Raw genomic sequence first — 6,803 nt, 5'->3', positions numbered from 1 at the left:
CAGCTTGCGCTGTCCTGTCTCCCTGGGCGGCAGCAGCCCCGCGGGGGCCAGGGCTCCCGGCCGACCGGGCTGCACTTACGCAGGCTCCTGGGGACGGAGTGCGGGACAGCCGCCAGCTCCCGTTCCGGGGGGGCGCGGCTCACCCACGAGCCCCGCGGGGAGCGGGCGGCGGTCGGGGCTGAGCCAAGCGGGTCCCGCGCGGAGCCGGCAGGTGACAGCGGGCGCCAAAGCAGCGCGGCGGCCGGAGGCAGGGAGCGGGGCGGGACGCTGCGCCCGCGCAGGGAGCCGCCGCACCAGCCTCCGCCGGGCGGACTCTTTTCCCCCCTCCCTCTCCGAAGTAAACTTCACCGTCCCGTGTCCCGCCGGCGCAGCGGGAGCGGCGACCACTGACCCCGGAGCCGGATGGGCACAGGGGCAGGAAGTGACTGCGGCCGCGGCGACTCGGGGCGGTGCACTGCGCAGGCGCCGCACCCGGCTTCCCCCTCGCCCCGCCCATACGCACAGGTGCCTGTAGGGCGCGCGGGCGGGCAGAGCTGTAGCTGGCAGGAGGAAGCCGGGCTCGCGGCTGGGCAGCCACCCACGTGGGCGAGTCACGAGCTGCTTTCCTCCTACCCCTGCGCTGCTGGGCACCGCTGCACCATTGTAGCCTATCGCACCATTGCCGAGCAGCCCGCTGCCTGCGCAGTGCACAGTTGGAATAAAGCAACCGGCGCACCGGTGCAGGATGCTTGGTGGCAGCATAAAGTGCATTCGAAACAGGGCACGCTGCCCAGAGCGTTTTGCGCACGCACTATAATGTGCACGCTTGTGACACCCCGCACGCCTACACCACAGCCTCCTGCACAGTTGCAATATAATGTACAATTACTCTGTGACACAATGCGTCATTACACTATCGTATACTACACTATGTACAGTAGCAACACATTGTACTAAGAAGAGGAGTTGTGAATGTCTCCTCGGCAAAAACGGAGGTAGCAGCTCACTGGGCTGCATTCCTTAAAGGCAGAGATGAGGTGGATGAGGCAATATCTTTTATTGGACCAGCTTCTGTTGGTGAGAGACAAGACACGCAACCCTATCCCAAGTCTCCAGTTCTGAGGCTTGCCTTGTCTACAATTTGCTGAAATTCTCCCATTCTTGTGCAAACACCAGAGACAGCTTCACCTGTACAAGAAATGGTGGAAGAGTGAGTGTAGCCTGACAGCTGGTATTTCTACCCTTGTGTCATCTAGGGCTGCTCTGAGCAAGGTTAAATGGCAGTGGTAAATGCACCATTGACAGGACAATACTACTGCTCTAAACACTGCTAGCACCAGTGAAAAAATTGTAGACTGCCCTTATGAGGCTGGAGGTTTCTGCCACTTGTATTAAAAAAACAATGGGAGGACCAATCTGATGGATTGTAACAAATAATTTTGCCAGGTTGTGATACATATCCAGTCATATCTCTGCAGTTTGTTGTTTAAGCTGTTAGTGTGTTTTTCTGTAGCTGTACCATTCTCAACCTCCTTAGTGCAATTTACAGGTTGTTATTTTCATCTCACAGTAAATGAGGAAATCAAATTCCCTCTCTTTCTGCCAAAAGGAAATGAAATGAGCAAATCAACAGAAAGTTCCCTTTGTGTGCACCTTTTGCTGCCACTTCTGGCTTTGATGAGGAAATGTGTACAATAAACAACCTGCTCTCCACACCATTAGAAAAGAGACAATATTAAAAAGTAAACCATCTCTCAGACAATTGGCTTGGTTAGTGGCTCAGTCACGTCCTGGGTAGAAGTTCATGGTAGGGCTCAAGGTCATAAACCAAGTTTTGGAGTCATATTCAATGTCAGCACCATAATACAATCACATGCTGTTTAGTAGTGCCATTCTGCAAATCAGATGGGATAGTAAACAGCTCTTGTATCCATCTCTGGCCAATATATTTTATACAACTAAATTCGACTTTTAAAAATATAGACATTAGTTTTTCACCAAATTATTATTTAAAGAAATTTTATTAGCATTTACAAAAGTGACCAGGCACCTTGATTTGTATATGCTCCATGTGCATCCTACCGAGGGCTTCTCTCTCCTCTTCACATCTCCAGGCTCCCATTCCCCAAAGCTCCAAGCCCTCACACCCCAGTAACTCCTACACTGAAACTACTGCTCTCTAGCTCCCCGCCCAGCTTCTGGCCCCCCTCACCAAGCCCTCAGTCCCCAACAGTTCCCTCTCCATAAGACTTTAGGCCCCTGCTCCTCAGATTCCAGGTCCCTACTCCCATTCTCCTTTGCCCATCAAGTTTCTTGGACCCCACCTTCCCAAGATTCCTACTATTAAGGCTCCCAATCTCCACTGGTTGTTGTGCATTCAGATCTCACATTTCCTTGAGTTTTACATGGCTCTCTTATTTTGAGAAAATACAAATAGGGCCTTTCCTATACCATTTATTATATATTTGTCAGATCCCCTATTATTTGTCTCCTCTCTAAATTATTTAGCACTAATTTTAAACCTGATTTCCAAATAAATTCTGCTAAACAGTTGTATGCAAGATTTTTTATAGATGAATCTACAGTAAATAGCGTGCTTTTCTAATGTCAGATTAATTAACATGTTCCTTCGTCATAGCTTCAAACAGATTTTTCTAAGCTGCTTGTAAAGGCATTAGTGTCTCAAAAGTGGTTGAAGTTTTTTATTTTCCATAATAAATATCTTTATTTTAATCAAGTTGCAAAAAATGGGAAATATCTTATGGTATATGGTACGAAGGTATAGCCTCTAGAATCTTGACTGGATTATTGTGCCTGGGATCGCTTGGTTAGGGAGTCAATATAGTAGAAGCTCAATTTTATGCTTTTCATAAAACCAACGGGTCATGTAATCTATCACCCATTCCGAGGCTGAGGGACAGAGTGTAAATTTTTGTTTTGATTGTGTAAGCAGCCACTTCAGAGGGACATGGGGTAGTAACCAGTGCAAAAGGTGCTCCAAGCAGGTAAAATCTAATGGCCTTGACTGCCTGTTTTATTGCTAAACTCTCCTCCTCTGTTACCAAACAGTTTCTCTCTAAGGGCAGGAATTTTCTGTGGAACATTGCAGAATTGATGTAGGACGTTCTGCTCTCCATTCTCTTGCCCCTGCTAGAGAATGGCTCCAAGATCCTGCTCAGAGGCATCCATCTGCAGGATGAACTCCTCATGAAGTCTGGACTACACAGCACCGTTCACTGCAGAGGAGCCGTTTGAACTCCCCAAAAGCATTTGCACAAACTGGGAGCCAATGTACTGTTCCTTTTTTCAACCCATGCGGCTAGTCAAAGTTTGGGACCCTAGGGTTGTTTCAGTTGGGGGTAAAAAACGTTGATAGTGTGGTATTTTTTTTATTTGCAATCTTCTTTATTTACCAGGAATGTACAAGTTCTTCTTTGACACAGGAGGAATCAGAAACAAAAGAATAGTTCCTTAGCTTACAGCCCCAAGCCTCATTAGCCAACAGGAGACCTAAAAACTCTCTCTCTAGCTTTTAGCAGCGTCATATGCTGAGTTCACAGGCTACTGCTTGGCTAGGTTTTCTGGCTTTTTACCTGTCTCTCTCATATGTCTTCACTACCAACATTAAAGTGCTCTCTCAGCGCTGTTAAAAAAACCACCCCCACGAGGGGAGTAGCTACCAGCGCTGGGAGCCTGGCTCCCAGCGCTGGTGCACTGTCTACACTGCCACTTTACAGCGCTGAAACTTGCATCGCTCAGGGGTGTGTTTTTTTATTAGTTTCTGTTCTCTATTCCCTCACACAAGAACACTTTACCCAAAACAATACTCAGCAAAAGCCCCTTTGCCCACCCAGTCTAAAAACTCCTGGGTGGGTTCACATAACCCTTTTGTCTTATGTGGGCGTTCGTGATTCTTAGCCTTACAGTTATGCTAATCAAAGGATGTGTTCACACCCATCAACCTCACTGAGGTTAACTCAGTCCAAAACAAAGTTTCACCCAGTGAATAACAGTACCTTCCGGGATGCCTTATGGTGCGAGAGGTCAGCTAAGGGAGTAGCTATCATGGAAAACTGAGGCACAGAGCATTGACCATACCTTGCTAACCTCAGAAAGGATGTGACCTACCATTTCATAGTGGGGCTCACAGATTCTAGAAGGATCGTAACCTTCCTGGCCAGAGGTTTGACCTGCCCATTCCCCAAGATGTAGTCCAAATATTTCATTTCTGCATTGCCAATTTGATACTCGGCCTGGTTGGCTGTTAGTCTCGTTGCCCTAAGGGACAGTAGTATTGCCACACCCCCTCAAGATGTTCCAACCAAATGGTTAAATAGATCACCACATCACAGAGAGGCCACAGAATATGATTGGTGACGTAAAATCACCTTATCCATCAACCACTGAAACGTGGCTTGGGACCCATGGAGCCCGAATGGAAGGGTCCAAAATTGGTGTAGTCCAAATGATGTTATCTCCCTGGACTCTGGAGTAAAGGGTGTCTGCCAGAACCCCTTGCTGTGGTCCAGGATTGTTATCTATGTAGTAGCCTTTCCTTTTCTATCCAACAGTTTGTCCATGGGATAGGTGTCAAACCTCAACACTGCATTTGCCTTCCTGAAGTCAATGCCGAACCAGATACTCTTCTTCGGCTTGGGACCAGCACATTCAGGCTGCACCATTTGCTTTGGGGCTTCTTACTACTACCCCTGTACTGACTACCTTATAATAAGCCAAACAGGAGGAACCCATAGAGGCCTGTGGGACCTCTGCGACTGTGAACAATAAGCATGGTATCATTTTACTCCAAATTTTGAGGTTCAGTAGTAACAAATTTTTGCAGCATTCCCTTTAACTTAAAGTTTTAGTGCTCTGTTAGCCCATCTGTCTGCAGATGGCAAGCAGGTCCTGACAAGCAATCATATATTAATCTAGGAGATATCTCCTAGATTAGCCAGCACATGAACACAGTGTTCTGATCACCCTTGGAATCCCTAAGTGGGAAAATACTTTAAGTGCCTCATTAGCTATATCTTGTGCTGATGCCAAGCACAAGGATGCATAATCTCTGGATTTCCAGAGGCGTAGTCCACAGTTCCTAGGATAAATCAGCAACCACTCAGACTTGGCTTTAGGGGTCCCTCCAGGTCTGCCCCAGTCTGATCAAACAGAGCTCCCACCAGCAGAGAGAGACTAAGGGAGCCTTGTGGGCATGTCTGCCACCAACTAGTATTCAGGTCAAGAAGCTCAATAGTCTTTAATCTCTTGGTAGATTTCCAGCCAAATGAATCAACCTGCCACCTCTCCTGGATCATTTCTTCCCCTAAATGGCCTGACCATAGTGCATGACAGGCCAAGTTCAATACCTTTCTCTGGTCTGGTTTGGGAACAAGGAGCTCGGTTCAGCTATTTCTGTCTGACCTATCCAGGATGTTCCCCTCGAGTCCACAGTAAGAGTACCGAGAATCCCAGGCAGGGTCGACTAATACCCCATTCACACTAGCCAGTTTTCCAGACAGCCAATGGAATACTGCATCATCCCTTTGGCTTTGACTGACTGGACTGAGCATCTACCCAAAGAGAGGGGTTGGAGGGGTCCTGTCCTTACAAACGCAGAATGTATGGTTCAACATTACATTGCCCCATTCTGCCTTTCCCAGAGGCTGCTGGGCTCTAAAAGCCTCCCTCCTTGTACGATGACATTCCCTTAGAGATTTGGGCCAGGGACCAAAGGGTTCAAGATCAGAGAATAGAAAGACCCCCCAATGGCCAGTTCTCCTCTAAGTGTTGATGATGGTTCTGGGTCTATCTCAACTGATTCCATTCAGAGACTGGCTATGGGGCCATAGTCATGGGCCAAGCCCACCAGGTAAGCTAACTGTCTAGCTACAGTATTCCAACCTCCCATGGACAACCAAACCTTGGCCACAGGATAGGGCTGGATATCCCCATGGATGAAGCCTATTCGTCTATGGGGTTATTAGCTGGTCCTGCACAACTGTCTACCAGGAACCTGAATCCACCAGGCCTAACTTCTCTGATCCATTCACTGTGAGTGAAACTATAAAAGACTTGTAAATAATCACCCTACATGGGGATAGTGTTGATACTCTGTGGGCAGAAAGGCCAGGCAGAAGTAAATTAGGGACTCCCCAACCCCACCATGGAACTCCCCCTTCCCTTTAGTCAGGGACCCCTTCACCAACTCCAGACCCAAAACTGGGATCTAATACTGTGTGACACCCTGTACCCCATATGCAGGGCCGGCTCCAGGCACCAGCGGCGGAAGCACATGCCTGGGGTGGCACATGCTAAGGGGCAGCATTCCGTCCATTCTTGGGGCGGCACGGTCTGGGCGGTTTTTTTTTTTTTTTTTTTTTTTTTTGCTTGGGGCAGCAAAAATGGTAGACCCGGCCCTGCCCATATGACACCCTATACCTCACATTCACCACTTTTCATATATTTTGTACAAAGTATGCCGTATGAAGTTTCATTTGAAAACTCATAATCTGCTGAGCATCATTGTCCTATTAAAATGTGTGTACATTGTACATGGAGTTATAACATTTTGCTATATGTTTGTTACTGAAACATGTTTCAATTCTGAGGAACACCTGCAGATTCGCTCTTCAGTGTCAACAAAGGACTGACCACAGGAGTTAGAAAACTATTAGCTACTGAAGCAACCATTTGCCATTGGGGGGGAATATAAACAAAGGATTTGCATGTCATCCCTCTGTGACATTCCCCTGGTGTTATCTAGACCGGGGATCTGCTAGGTCACTCCAATCCTTGACTATAACAACAATGCTCAGTGCATCATG

Source organism: Emys orbicularis, chromosome 1 (assembly GCF_028017835.1).
Source record: "Emys orbicularis isolate rEmyOrb1 chromosome 1, rEmyOrb1.hap1, whole genome shotgun sequence".
Taxonomy (NCBI): domain Eukaryota; kingdom Metazoa; phylum Chordata; order Testudines; family Emydidae; genus Emys; species Emys orbicularis.
Note: the sequence above shows the minus strand (reverse complement) of the source record.